This window comes from Erinaceus europaeus, chromosome 8 (assembly GCF_950295315.1).
Source record: "Erinaceus europaeus chromosome 8, mEriEur2.1, whole genome shotgun sequence".
Taxonomy (NCBI): Eukaryota; Metazoa; Chordata; class Mammalia; order Eulipotyphla; family Erinaceidae; genus Erinaceus; species Erinaceus europaeus.
Window position 1 is genome coordinate 94,269,319 of NC_080169.1, and position 16,205 is coordinate 94,285,523.

Sequence of the window (16,205 nt, forward strand, 5' to 3'; positions counted from 1 at the left end):
GGGCTATGGAAGAAATGGGTAAACATATATATAGACAGAGAGTTATAGAAATAATAGTCAACACATGCTTGTGACCTTGGGAAAATGATTGAAGTTTCTAATGGAAGGAATGGGGACTCCAAATTCTGGTGGTGGGAATAGTGTGGAATATACATACTCCTGTTGTCCCATAATTTTTTAAATTAATATTAAAACACTAATTAAGAAAATTAAAAACAAAACCAGTGTCCACTGACTGGACCTTCCAGTTCCAGTCTTACCTGAACTAAGAGATATCCTCTAGATGACAGTCTGGGTCCTTCTCCTTTACAAATGTAATGGGATCTAAGGCTATTTGCGGTTTGGGGGACAATCACCTGGCAGTGTGATTTGCTGGCTGCTCAAGGCGTGCTGGGCTAGCTTTGCAGGTGTTTCTTCCCATGCACGTGCTCTCTGGGTTGGAGAGAACTTGACTGGAGCCAACCTGGGCTGCTGCTTACTTAGCTATGGGAGAGACATTCCACGCCTGACGTCTCTGACGCCTGACGCCTGACGTCTCTGGACATAGTCTGAAGTGAAGCATGCTGAGGTGGTACTACTTGCATTAATTAGGTTGGGATCAGCAGATGCAATATAATTTGGTATTAATTGAGAGAAAGATGTGGGAAAGTAAGCCACTATGTAGAGGTTCTAGGACTGGGGGAAATATAGGCTTTATAGAGGAAGCAGGAGGTTCCTGCTGTCTTAGGGTTTAAGAAACTGATGATCCTTCCTAGCCGACTGAATCCACATGGATCCTAGTCACTTTCAAAGCCAGCAACAAGCAGCTCCTGATGCTGTTGACTGGCTACGGAAGAAGGGCAAACGCTAGAAGAAGAAGGGTTTAAGAAGATAATAGATAGTTATTGCTACAGTCACATTATCTGGCAATTGCTTTAACTTTGAAATATCCCTTTGTTAGGATTTGCTGTATCATACACGATATCACCATAATTTGTGTCCTTTGACATTATTTATATATAGCTATGCCACTGGTTGCTTCTGTCCTCCCTGGTCTAAGTTTTTAAGAGAGTGAGCATATCAAAGACTTAGCCTATGGTCTGTGCATTAAAAAGTCTGAGGTAGGGAGTCAGGAGGTAGTGCAGTGGGTTCAGCACACATGGTACAAAGCACAAGGACTGACATAAGGATCCTGGTTCGAGCCCCCCCCCCCGCTCCCCACCTGCAGGGGAGTCGCTTCACAGGTGGTGAAGCAGGTCTGCAGGTGTATGTCTTTCTCTCCCCCATCTGTCTTCTGCTCCTCTCTCCATTTCTCTCTGTCCTATCCAACAATGACTACATCAACAATAATAACCACAACAATAATAAAAACAACAAGGGCAACAAAAAGGAAATAACTAACTAAATAAATATTTTTTAAAAGTTTGAGGCATTCAATTTTCTCTTCTAATATTAATTCAATAGTGATTTATGTACTACAAATTAATAGGAGTGTACATAAACACTATTCCCACCACCAAAAGACTGTGTCCCATCCCATCCTACCACCCGCCCCCAACAGTGAAGCTGAACTTCCGCCATACCCTCAACCCAGACATTTTTGCTTTGGTGCCCTACTCCAAATTTAGTCAGATCCTGATTTGAGGTTCCCTTTCTGTTATTATTTATCAATTTCTGTTTATGAGTATGATCATCCCATATTCCACCTTTGTCTTTTTGACTTAGCTGACTTAACATAATTCCTTCTAGTTGCATCCAAGATGGGTCAGAGAAGATGGGTTCATTGTTCTTCATAGCTGTGTAGTATTCCATTGTGTATATATACTACAGTTTTCTCAGCCACTCATCTGTTTTTGGGCACCTGGATTGATGGATAGCTATTACAAATTGTGCAATTATGAACATAGGTGTACACATATCTTTTTGGTTGGGAGTTAGAATCCTTGGAGTATATCCCTAGAGGAGGAATTACTAGGTCCATATGAACTAGCTTTATGAGAGTTCTCCAGACTTCTCTCTACAGATCTTGGACCCATTTACATTCCCACCAGCAGTGCAGAAGTGTTCCTCTGTCCCCACAGCCTCTCCAGCATTTGTTGCTGCTGTCCATTTTGATGTATGTCATTTTCATAGGGGTGAGGTGGTAGGTATCTCAATGTTGTTTTATTTGCATTTCTCTGACAATCAGTGACCTGGAGCAATTTTTCATGTGTTTGTTAGCCTTTTGGGTCTCTTATGTAGTGAAAGTTCTATTCATATCATCTGCCCATTTTTGGTTGGGTCATTTGCTTTTTTGGTGCTAAGTTTGCTGAGCTCTTTGTATATTTCGGTGATTAGTCTCTTGTCTGATGTATGGCATGTGAAGAACTTCTCCCATTCTGTGAGGGGTCTGTTTGTTTGTGTGATAGTTTCTTTGGCTGTGCAGAAGCTTTTCAATTTGATGTAGTCCCATTGGTTTGTTTCTGCTTTAGTCTTCCTTGCAATTGTGTTTGTATCATCAAAGATGTCCTTGAGGTTTAGGTGGGAAAGTGTTCCACTAATGTTTTTTGTTGGGAACATGTGTAAGCCTGATAGAGCTTAGGGAGAACCACCCCCATCTTTGGATGGAGGTCTGAGAAGATAACCTCTTGGTAAGTCTCTCTCAACCGAGGTGAGCTTAAGGGGGGAAACTCAGACTTGGTTCTTCCCTTCTTGACTCTCAGGCCCACAGATACCCCAGTACTTCCCTCCATTAACCACAGGCCACATGGCCAAAGATTCACTTATTCAAAGTCACCTTCTGATCACAGAAGAACACACCTTATCACACACTTCATCACACACCTCAGACCCCAGATAAGAGAAATTCCAAACTATATGGCTTTTTGATATTCATCTTCTCTCTGTCTCATCCTACGGGTTTAGCCCCTATGCTTCTCTCAAATACCTTTGGATAATTAAGTTGCTTGTGTTATGGAGAATAACTGTCTTGTATCTCATCAATTCCTATCATACCAGCCCCCTACCTTAGGGGCATGCTGACTGTTAAGAAACCTGTAATTTCTGACATATTTCAACAATAATTAACTTCATTGCTTTTCTATTTAACTCATGTCCACTTTGCTAATAAATGGACCCTAGGATTCTGGGACTCTAGGACTCAGATTCTAGGCACGCTAAAAATCCCCTGATGTCTTTTACTTAGTGTCACCCCTGTCATGAGCGAGAAAGAACCAGCCCGTTACCTTTCCCCTGGAGACCACCCCCCCGGAGAGAGAGAGAGAGAGAGAGAGAGATACTCTGAAAGTTTTTCTCTAAGTATTTGAAAGTTTCTGGCCTAACATCCAGGTCCATGATCCATTTCGAGTTGACTTTTGTTTCTGGTGAGATAAAGTGGTTCTTCTGCATGTTTCTTTTTTTTTTTTTAATGATTATTTATTTTCACTTTTGTTGTCCTTGTTGTTTTTATTGTCTTAGTTATTATTGTTGTTGTTATTGATGTCGTCATTGTTGGATAGGACAGAGAGAAATGGAGAGAGGAGGGGGAGACAGAGAGAGGGAGAGAAAGACAGACACCTGCAGACCTGCTTCACTGCCTGTGAAGCGATTCCCCTGCAGGTGAGGAGCCGGGAGCTAGAACTAGGATCCTTGTGCTGGTCCTTGCGCTTTGTGCCATGTGCGCTTAACCTGCTGCCCGGCCCCCCTTCTGCATGTTTCAACCAAGTTTTCCCAGCACCATTATTGAAGAAAGCCTTCTTCCTCCATTTACTACTTTGGGCCCCCTTTATCAAAGATTAGATGTCCATAGCTGTGGGGGTTTAGTTCTGGGCTTTTAATTCTGTTCCACTAATCTTTGTGCCTATTTTTGTTCCAGTACCAGGCTGTTTTGATGATGATGGCCTTATAAATATAGTTTGAGATCTGAAAGTGTGATGCCTCTATTTCTCTTTCTTTTCCTCAAGATAGTTTTTGGCAATTCTATGTGTTTTCTGGTTCCAGATAAATGATTTTAGTTTTGTTCTATTCTCTTAAAGAAGCTTGGTGGAACTTTGATGGGTATCACGTTAAATTTGTATATGGCTCTGGGGAGAATATTCATTTTGATGATATTAATTCTTGCAATCCATGAGCATGGGATGTCTTTTCATTTCCTGGTGTAATTTTCTATTTCCTTGAATAATGTTCAGTATACAAGTCTTTCACATCTTTGGTCAGATTTATTCCTAGGTATTTTATTGATTTTGCTGCAATAGTGAATGGGAGTGATTTCTGGATATCCTCTTCTTCAGACTTAGTGTTTGCATAAAGAAATTACACTGATTTTTTTGTACATTGATTTTGTATCCTGACACTTTGCTATATTACCTAATAAATTCCAGTAGTTTACTGCAGAATTCTTGAGGTTTTTCTGTGTGTACTGTCATATAATCTTCACATAGTGAGAGTTTGACTTCTTCCCTTCCAATCTGTATTCCTTTGATTTCTTTCTCTTGCCTGATTGCTATGGCAAGAAATTCCAGTACTATGTTGAAGAGTAATGGTGATACTGGACAGCCCTGCCTAGGTGAGGTGGAATGCTTTCAGCTTCTGTCCATTGAGTATGGTGTTAGCTGTGGGTTTGCTCTATATGGACTCCAGGATCTTGAGGAATTTCCAATCTATTCCCACTTTTTGTAGTGTTTTGAGCATGAATGGGTGTTGGATTTTGTCAAAAACTTTCTCTGCATCTATTGAAATAATCATGTGGTTTTTGGTTTTGCTTTTATTGATGTGGTCAATTAAATTTATTGACTTATGTATGTTGAACAAGCCTTGCATTCCTGGGATAAATCCCACTTGGTCCTGATGAACAATTTTTTTGATATACTGCTGTATCCGCTTGGCCAGCTCCTTGTTCAGTATTTTGGCATCAGAGATATTGGTCTGTAGTTTTCATTTTTTTGTTCTGTCCCTATCTACTTTTGGTATCAGGGTGATGTTGGCTTCTGAAGGTGGAAGGGAGTGTTCCTGTTTCTTAGACCTTGTGGAAGAGCTTTAGAAGTATAGGTATTACCTTTTTCCTGAAGGTTTTGTAGAATTTGTTTGTAAAGCCATCTGGTCCAGGAATTTTGTTGTTGGAAAAATTCTTCACAACTTTTTAATTTCTTTGTCTGTGATTGGTGTATTTAGGTTTTTTAGTTCTTCTTGGTTCAGTTTTGGAAGGGTATATGTTTCCAGGAATTCTTCCATTTCTTCCAGATTCTCTAGCTAGATAGCGTATATTTTTTTCGTAAAAGTTTCACATAATTTCCTGAATTTCTGTGGTGTCAGTTGTGATATCTCCTCTTCCTCTATCATTTACAATTTTATTTATTTGAGTCTTCTCCTTTTTTTTTTTTTTTAGTTATTCTGGCTAAGGGTTTGTCAATCTTGTTTAATTTTTCAAAAAAACCAACATTTGGCTTCATTGATCTTTTGTATGGTTTTCTTATTTTTAATGTTGTTTATTTATGCTCTAATCTTTAGTGATTTATTTATGCTCTAATCTTTAGTGATTTCCATCCTTCTGGTTGCTTTAGGGTTCTTTTGTTCCTCTTCCTCTAAGTCCTTAAAGCATGCAGTAAGGTCATTTATTTGAGCTTTTTCTTGTTCTCTAATGTGTGCTTTTATGGCTATGAGTTTTCCTCTCAGTACTGCTTTAGCTATGTCCCAAATACTTTGATAGCTTGTGTCTTCATTTTCATTTGTTTCCAGAAACATTTGAATTTCTAGCTTGAGTGCTTCTTTGACCCAGTGTCAAAGCAGCATTTTGTTGAGTTTCCAGGCCTGGGTTGATTCTCTTTTGGAATCTCTGGGCCTCTTGAATCTTATTGTCCTTTCTGTTGTTTAGATCTGAGAAGTTTTCTTTTATTATTTCCTCTAGGATGTTTACTTCCCCCTCTTCTTTTTCTTCCTCTGGTAGGCCAATTATATGAATGTTAATTCTTTTGAGAGGATCCCATGTGTCTCTGTTGCTGTTTTCAGTGTCTCTCAATCTCCTTTTGAGCTCTTTTACCTCTTTCTTAGTTTTCTCTTGCCAATCCTCTCTGGCAAATTCTGTTTTCTGCTTCTGTTAATCTGTTTTCCCTTCCCTCAGCTTTTTCCTTTAGTTCAGTTATAGTATTAGCTTGTTCTGCTAATTGGCCGATAAGCTCCACTATTTTAGCTTTCAGTTCTCTAATTACCTCGAGGTAGCTGGTATTTTCCTTGAGGGTCTCATTTGTTGTTTACTTAATTCTAATAGGCCTTTCCTTCATAGTTGTCTTCATTACTGTGATTATTAGGTTTATTATTGCTTACATAGTTTTATTATCTATGATTACCTCTGACTGATCTGAAGTTTCTTCTGGGCTCCTGTACTGATTCATAGTGGTCACAATTTTTTTGCTCTTGATTTAAGCTTTTTTTTTTTTTTTATTGATGTGGTTTGTATTCTTCTTTCTGTTATTTTTAAATTGTTGTGTTTTGAGTACTAGCGACACTATACTAAAGACTTTTCACAAATGCTGTAACAAACCTGAGAAATTTCAACAATAGCAACTGAAGCAAGGAGTGATACAGTTCAACCAATACCAGTTAGCCAAACAACACCTCTAGTCCAAGAAAAAATAGCAAACAAAGTCAAAAGAAAAAGAAAGAAAGGAAAACGGGAAAGCAAAAGTAAACAATTATGCAAACCTATTGTCCACTATAAGTTCTAAGGATAGCAAGAAGAGAAAGGAAAGTAGAAAAGACATACACACACACACACACACACACACACACACACAAATACAAACACACACTTCACTCTGAGTCAGATTTCTTCTACAAAATAATTCACAAATGACTGTCAGTGAATTCAAAGAGCAAAAGAATGAAGAAGAGAAGAAGAAAGAGGTTAAAAAAAAAGAGCAGTGAAAGGAATTTTTTTTTTTTTTTTATTTAGCTAGGAGGAGAGAAATAGGAGGGTGGTGGTAATAGGGAGAGAGAACAAAGTTCCTCTCACAATGGATAGGACACCCAGTCACCCTTCAGTGTAAATGGCAATAGCAGTTAATTTTGGTAAACCTGAAGAGGAGGGAAAGGGACACGTGTATATAATAATAGTAATAATAAAATAAGATAAAGTGAAAAATCTCAAATAGTCAGCTTGGACCAATCTAGATTGGCTGCATGTAGCCTGAGCAAAGACAAGGAATTAAAAAAAAAAAAAAAAACTCCAGGTAGTCTTTCCCAGGCAAGGCTGAAGCTCTTATTGATCAGGTATTTCATCACTCAAATAGGGCTCCTGCCACCTAAAAAGAGAGAGAGAGAGAAGGAAAGAGAAAAGAAAAAGTCTTGGAATGACACTCCTGCTGTGCCAGGAATTTTGCTAAAGAAAATAGCTTTGCTGGACGCCTGCTAGAAGCAGCTGGCCAGCCTTTCTCTGGTGGATGGGAATGGTGAGTTCAGAAGCCAAAGATTTTCCTTTCTTTGTCCCTTTGGCCTCTTTTTGCCAGCCCAAGAGCAGTTATAGGATACTCTTTTGGTGTCACCTTGACCACTCCTTATTCACCATTTCACAGTCTTGCCAGTTCTCCTACCCTCTCTAGAGAATCCAAGCTTGTAAGCCACTTTCTTTGGAGCTTACACCAGGTGTTCTTTCCAAGTCACCATCTTGGCTCCACCTCATTTCTATTGATTTTTATATATTTTTTCTACTATCTTTCTATCTTTTTTGTTTTTAAAAGCTTGATTTACTTATTTTATTATACTTTTTAAAATTTTTCTCCAAATCATTTTGTTGAGTAGGTAATGATTTACATTAAGTGCAGTTATTGAAATTAGTGCAATATCCCATCTCCCTATGATAGATATCTGTAAAACACTCATCTTCAACATAAGTCCTTTTTCCTTTTTTTTTAAAATGATTTAATAATGATCAATGAGACTGTAGGATAAGAGGGGTACAATTCTTTAAGTCCCCACCACTGGAGTTCCGTATCCCATCCCCAATTGGAAGTTTTTTTATTCTTTATTCCTCTGGGAGTATGAATGCAGAATCATTATGAGGTGTAGAATGTGGAAGGTCTGACTTCTATAATTGCTTCTCCACTGGACATGGGCATTAGCAGATTGATCCATACTCCAAATCTGTTTCTATCTTTTCCTAGTGGGGTAGGCCTCTGGTGAGGTGGGTTTCCAGGATACATTGGTGAGGTCATCTGTCAATGGAAGTCAGGCTGGCATCATTGTAGCATTTGCAACTTGGTGTCTGAAAAAGCATTGAGATAAAGCAGAACAAATTGTCTAATAATCAGGAACTAAAGATAATATAGCAGATGAGATTTGGGGTATCCATTTTGGAAAAAAATCTAGGAAGTCTATTTTAGATATATTCAGAGGAGCCTATGACTTTTTTAATCATTGCCTGAGTCTGACAGCCAGCATCCAAGTGGGCTAAAAGTATGTCAAGGAAGATGATGTCATATAGTTGGAAACAGGATTAGAAAGCTGGATCAGTAAAGAGAGTATGTGTGGTGAAATACACCAAATCCAGCCCAAGTTTCATTTAGTGTTTTCATTTTATTCTTATTTCTTCTGGAGTCAGTCTTCCTTTTTTTTTTCAACCAGAGCACTGTTCAGCTCTGACTTGTGGTGATTGAACCTGGGACTTTGGAGCCTCAGGCATGAGAGTCTGTTTGCATAACCATTATGCTATCTACCCTCCTATTCTTATTTCTTAATTTCTGCCTGCAAGTGAGCTCATCTGGTATTTGACCTTCTTGACTATTTGATGGTCTTTTTATTTTTAAATCTCTGTCTTTGTTGAGAACCAGGTGTATTCTTGCACTACTAGCTGACTAGAGCTGATCCTACACTGACCACATCTTGGATCTTATCCATCTCTTTAACCATCTATTAGGAATGGGAGAGTCCCTCGTCTCCCTGGGTTGGGACACTAAGCAGAACAAAGCAATCACATACATTGCAGGGTACACAGTAGAAACATAACAACAGGTGTTATAGTGACTTTCACTGTTTTGTCGTAAATACTAGTGTCATAAGCACAATTAAGGATAACATTTTTGACTAAGTCATTGAGAAACAGAAATGAATGAATTAAACACAACAGAGGAAATTTCTTATGCACATAGGAGAGTAAAGGACTAACAGGAGTCTATATGACTCTAATCAGCTGGGTCCACAATCTACAGTGCAATAAATAGAAAAGGCCAAAACAATTGGGACAATACAGGTCCCAGGGATGATGGGGATAATGTATTTATTCCTAGTGACAATTCCTCAGGCTTCTGTTGTGCATAGGGCAACCAGATGAGGGAACCCAGTTTCTTAGGGGGACACAGGATTTTCCTTTTCTAAAACTTCCTGATTTATTTGTCTCTTATCTTACGAGGTATAGGGTCACACTTATTTCACTTGCTGGTGGGAGTCACTCTTTAGTTGTACAGGATCTCAAAGGGTGAATAACCTGAGACTTTGGGGGACACATCTAACTCAGAGTAGAGATAGAAGAAAAAAAATCTACTCGTGGCATGTTAGTCTCTTCCAATATTTGGCTAAAATAACTTAAGGCCTCTGTTGATGTGTTTAACTTTCCCTGAACTCTGTGGCCTATTGGTGGCATGTAGTTTCTAGCTTATCTAAAAATCCAGGCTAATGCTTGCAGACTTTACTATAAATGTAGGCCTCTGGTCCTTGCAGATTGATGTGGGGAGGCCATGTCTAGGAATTCTTCCTTATAGCTAAGCCTTCACTACTTCTCTAGCATTTTCAGTGCAAGAAAGGCTCCCACTCAGAGTTTATGTAGACAAGTGCATAGAGGTATCTGTACCCCCACCCCAGACACTTCAACTTTTTTAGAGCCTAATTCTGTGTCTTTAATTAGCACTGTCCCAATATATCAAATCCCAGGGGGATTGAGAGGGCCTGAGCACGTGTCATACGGTTTATAGTCACCCAGATGCAGATCTGTCTAGGAGCTCCTCTAATGCAGTCTTTCCTGGATGAGGCAGTTTATAATACTGGCTTGCAAAATGATATCTTATTGCAGTTGGGATAATTATTCTGCCATTTATTAGGACTCTGGTCCTTTCTCTTTTCTTATTCACTCTTCTTTTAGCTTAGTATAGACTGATATTCTACTCAATTCCAGAGGCACAAGGATCTTAATCTTTCTGTTTCTGGCCTTCACATGCTTTTTCTCTCTGTGTTTGTTTGTCTGTCTTTATTCTGACACTACCAAGCTGTTCTTCTCTTAGCCACCTTTTTTTCATAGCCCTGTCTACCAACACATTCCCTTGCTACTTAACTTAACCTTTCCTGATAACTTTGGCTGTATATTACCAATGGTTGCGTCAGTTCTCTTGCAGCATTTAGTAGTTGTAAACTCGAATTCTTATTTTGTGTTTTTCCTTCCAGCTGTTAGGAGGCTCTGCTTTTATATAGTCCCAAAGACTATGTAGTCCCAAAGACATGCAAAGTTGCAAATTCATATTTTGAATTCAGTCTCTCTCTCTCTCTCTCTTTTTTTTTTCTAGTATAAATGCCATGATCCATGTCTAGAGTACTGTCCATTGTGCTGACAAACTTGGGAGAAGCCTGAATGTCATTCACAAAGCTGCTAGAAAAGACTTCTTTTAATATCTCTTCATAGTTATGGTCTGGGGCCACAGCAGTCAGCCTGCTGAAGCAGACCTATCAAGGGAAGAGTCTTTGTTCTTTCAGAAGGCAAACACAGAGTGGGAGGTCAGGCTGAACTGAGTTCCAGTTTGGGGAAGCTGGCCCAAAACTGCACACACTCTAATCTTTGCCCAGGGGGTCCTGGTTCTTGCAGGTCATCCAGGGGTCATCTTAGATAGTCATTGACCAACCCCTATATTGGGCATGCAACCCCAGATTTCATATATCTTTCAATATTAAATAATTAAAACATTAAATAAAAACTTGCTGGAAACTTGATAGGGATTCATTAAATCTGTATAGGACTCTGGATAAGATAGTCATTTTAAGCAATTTTCATTATTACAGTCCTTGAGAGCACAATGTATCTTTTTCTTTTTCTTGGTATTCTTCCTATTTCCTTAAATAATGACTCATAATTTTCAGTGCAAAAAAATTTTGTCTCCTTTATCAAGTTTGTTCCTAGATGTCTAATTATTTTTCCTGCTACTATAAATAGGATTGGGTTCAATGTTTCACTTGTCTTATTCACTTATAGAGAAATGCCACTGATTTTTGTATTTTAATTTTGTAGCCTTCTACCTTACTATATTGTGTGACAATTTACAGAAGATTTCTCTTGGGTGTCTTTGGATTTTCTATATGCATTATTATATTACCTACAAATAGTGATGGTTTTACTTATTCTATTATATTTCCTATATGTTTTATTCTTTTCTTTTGTCTGATTTATATTAAATGAAAATATTGATAGTGGACAGCCTGGTCTTGTCCTGATCTAAGAGAAAAGACTTTCACTTTCTTAACACTAAGCATGATATTGATTGTAGGTTTTTCTATATGTATAGACCTTAATACATAGAAGAATTTTCTGTTGATCCCCATTTTACTTAGGACCTTGATCATGAAAAGATATTAGATATTATCAAAGGCTTTCTCTATAGCTATTGAAATAATACATAGTTCTTGGTTTTCCTTTGTTGATGTGCTTTATTACAGCTATTGATTTCTGCATACTGAACTAGCCTTGAATCTTTGAAAGAAATCCCACTAGGTTAAGATAGACAATCTTTTAAACATGCAGTTGCATTCAATTTACTAACTAGAATTTTGTTTGATATCATAGCATCTATGTTCATCAAGGATATTTGTGTGTGTGTGTGTGTGTGTGTGTATGTAATGTGTATCTTCTTTTTATTTATTTATTTTTCCTTTTTTTGTTGCCCTTGTTTTTTATTGTTGTTGTAATTATTATTGTTATTGATGTCATTATTGTTAGCTAGGACAGAGAGAAATGGAGAGAGGAGGAGAAGACAGAGATGGGGAGAGAAAGATAGACACCTGTAGACCTGCTTCACTGCTTGTGAAGCGATCTCCCCTGCAGGTGAGAAGCCTCAGGGTCAAACCAGGTTCCTTACGTGGGTCCTTGCGCTTCATGCCACTTGTGCTTAACCAGGTGTGTTACCACCCAACTCCGTAATGTGTATCTTCTTTTGGTAGAAGGGTGATATTGAATTTATAAAAAATATTAAGAAGTATTCCTACATCTTAATTTTTTTTTTTAGAAGAGTTTGTGGAATATAGATGCTAGCTCATTCTTGAAAATTTTGAAGAATTCATTTGTAAAAATGTCTGGACCTACCTGAACTTTTGTTGCTAAGGATACATTTTTAATCACTTTTTCTTTGATCTAGTCAATTTATGATTTCTTTTTTTCTTTATTTTAATGAAAGAAAAATACAGAGAGAAAGACCAGAGCACTTCTCAGCCCTGGTTTATTGTGGTGCTGAGACCTCAGAGCCTCACATGAGAGTCTTTTGCATAACCATTATGCTATCTCCCCAGCCCCTGTTTATGATTCCTAGCTTTATCTGCTTCAGTTTCAGGAGGTTTTAGGATCCTAAGAACTTATCTACCTCTTCCATGTTTTCCAACTTGGTGGTACATAGAAGTTGCATATAGTACTTTGGATTTCTGCAGTATCTATTTTGATTTCTCTCCTTTCATTTACTATTCTTTTTATTTAGGTCTTGCTCCATCCCCCACCCCTCTTGCCCCCCTTTTTTTTCCTCCGGGGTTATCATTGGGGCTCAGTGTTTGTACTATGAATCAACTGATCCTGGCAGGCAGGCATTTTTTTTTTCTTTTATTTTTTTATTTAAGAAAGGATTAATTAACAAAACCATAGGGTAGGAGGGGTACAACTCCACACAATTCCCACCGCCCAATCTCCATATCCCACCCCCTCTCCCGATAGCTTTCCCATTCTCTATCCCTCTGGGAGCATGGACCCAGGGTCATTGTGGGTTGCAGAAGGTAGAAGGTCTGGCTTCTGTAATTGCTTCCCCGCTGAACATGGGCGTTGACTGGTCGGTCCATACTCCCAGTCTGCCTGTCTCTTTCCCTAGTAGGGTGGGTCTCTGGGGAAGCTGAGCTCCAGGACATATTGGTGGGGTCTTCAATCCAGGGAAGTCTGGCCGGCATCCTGATGACACCTGGAACCTGGTGACTAAAAAGAGAGTTAACATACAAAGCCAAACAAATTGTTGAGCAATCATGGACCCAAAGCTTGGAAAAGTGGAGAGGAAGTATTAGGGAGGTACTCACTGCAAACTCTAGTGTACTTCTGCTTTCTTACTTTGGTGCCATACTCCAAACTCAGTCAATTTCTGCTTTGCGTTTCTACTTCTTTTTTTTTTTTTTTTTTTTTTACATGCATAACATTCCCCAGATTCCCATTTAACAATACAACCCCCACTATTTCATTCATCATTTTTCATGGACCTGTACTCTCCCCACCCACCCACCCACCCCAGAATCTTTTACTTTGGTGTAATACTCCAATTCCATTTCAGGTTCGACTTGTGTTTTCTTTTCTAATCTTGTTTTTCAACTTCGGCCTGAGAGTGAGATCATCCCGTATTCATCCTTCTGTTTCTGACTTATTTCACTCAACATGATTTTTTCAAGGTCCATCCAAGATCGGCTGAAAACAGTGAAGTCACCATTTTTTACAGCTGAGTAGTATTCCATTGTGTATATATACCACAACTTGCTCAGCCACTCATCTGTTGTTGGACACCTGGGTTGCTTCCAGGTTTTGGCTATTACAAATTGTGCTGCCAAGAACATATGTGTACACAGATCTTTTTGGATGGATGTGTTGGGTTCCTTAGGATATATCCCCAGGAGGGGAATTGCAGGGTCATAGGGTAGGTCCATTTCTAGCCTTCTGAGAGTTCTCCAGACTGTTCTCCACAAAGGTTGGACCAATTGACATTCCCACCAGCAGTGCAGGAGGGTTCCTTTGACCCCACACCCTCTCCAGCATTTGCTGCTGTTACATTTTCTGATGTGTGACATTCTCACAGGAGTGAAGTGATATCTCATTGTTGTCTTGATTTGCATTTCTCTGACAATCAGAGACTTGGAGCATTTTTTCATGTGTTTCTCGGCCTTTTGGATCTCTTCTGTGGTGAATATTCTGTCCAAGTCCTCCCCCCATTTTTGGATGGGGTTATTTGTTGTCTTGTTGTTGAGTCTGGCAAGCTCTTTATATATGTTGGTTATTAAACTCTTATCTGATGTATGGCATGTAAAGATCTTCGCCCATTCTGTGAGGGGTCTCTTGATTTGGGTAGTGGTTTCTTTTGCTGTGAAGAAGCTTTTTAATTTGATGTAGTCCCATAGGTTTATACTTGCCTTAGTCTTCCTTGTAATTGGATTCGTTTCATTGAAAATGTCTTTAAAATTTATGCAGAAAAAAGTTCTTCCAATATTTTCCTCTAAGTATCTGATAGTTTCTGGTCTAACATCCAAGTCCTTGATCCACTTGGAATTTACTTTTGTATTTGGTGAAATACAGTGATTCAGTTTCATTCTTCTGCATGTTTCAACCCATTGTTTCCAACACCATTTGTGGAAGAGACTCTGCTTCCCCCATATAATAGTCTGGGCCCCTTTGTCAAAGATTAGATGTCCATACGTGTGGGGCCTCATTTCTGGGCTCTCAGTTCTATTCCACTGGTCAGTGTGTCTGTTCATGTTCCAGTACCAAGCAGTTTTGATGACAATGGCCCTATAATACAGTTTGAGATCTGGCAGTGTGATGCCTCCGGTTCTGTTCTTTTTTCTCAAGATTGTTTTGGCAATTCTAGGTCTTTTCTGGTTCCAGATAAACATTTGTAGCATTTTTTCTATTCTCCTAAAAAATGTGCTTGGGATCTTGATAGGGATAGCATTAAATTTGTAGATGGCTCTGGGTAATATATTCATTTTTATGATGTTAATTCTTCCAACCCATGAACATGGAATATCTTTCCACTTCTTTGTGTCTTTTTCAATTTCTTTGAGTAGTGACTCATAATTTTCAGTATACAAGTCTTTCACTTCTTTGGTTAGGTTTATTCCTAGATATTTTATTGTTTTTGTTGCAGCAGGCTTCTCCATACAAACACTACAGGCCAGAAGAGAATGGCAAGATATCTATCGAGTGCTCAATGAGAAAGGCTTTCAGCCAAGAATACTATATCCTGCTAGATTGTCATTCAGACTAGATAGAAGCATCAAAACCTTCTCAGACAAGCAACAGTTGAAGGAAGCAACCATCACCAAGCCTGCCCTGAAAGAAGTTCTGAAAGGTCTCCTATAAACAACCAGACCACCACAAATAGGACATATATCAAAACACTCTAAAACTCTACAAGAATGGCGTTAAAATATCTTCAATCTTTGATATCAATAAATGTCAATGGCCTGAATTCACCTATTAAAAGACACAGAGTAGGAAGATGGATCAGAAAACACAACCCAACAATATGTTGTCTACAGGAAACTCACCTAACTCAACAAGACAAACACAGACTTAAAGTGAAAGGATGGAAAACTATCATACAAGCCAATGGCCCACAAAAAAGGGCAGGAACAGCTATTCTCTGACATGATAGACTTTAAAATAGATAAGATTAAAAAAGATAGGAATGGACACTACTTAATGCTCAGAGGATCAGTCAATCAAGAGGACTTAACAATTATTAATATCTATGCACCCAATGAGAAGCCATCTAAATACATCAAACTTCTACTGAAAGAGCTACAGCAATATATTAACAGTAACACAATCATAGTAGGGGACTTCAACACCCCACTATCTCAACTTGACAGATCATCCAGGAAGAAAAGCAGTAAAGACATAAGGGAGCTAAATGAAGAGATAGATAAACTAGAACTATTGGACATTTTCAGAGTCATTCATCCCAAGAAACTGAAATACACATTTTACTCAAATCCACAAAGGTCATTCTCAAGGATAGACCATATGTTAGGCCACAAAGACAGCATCAGCCAATTCAAGAGCATTGAAATCATCCCAAGCATCTTCTCAGACCACAGTGGAATTAAACTAACACTTAACAATCAACTAAAGATTAGTAACCGTGCCAAAATGTGGAAGCTCAACAGTACACTTCTTAACAACTTCTGGGTCAAAGAGGAAATCAAGGAAGAAATCAAAATGTTTCGAGAGTTCAATGAAAATGAAGACACAAGCTATCAAAATATTTGGG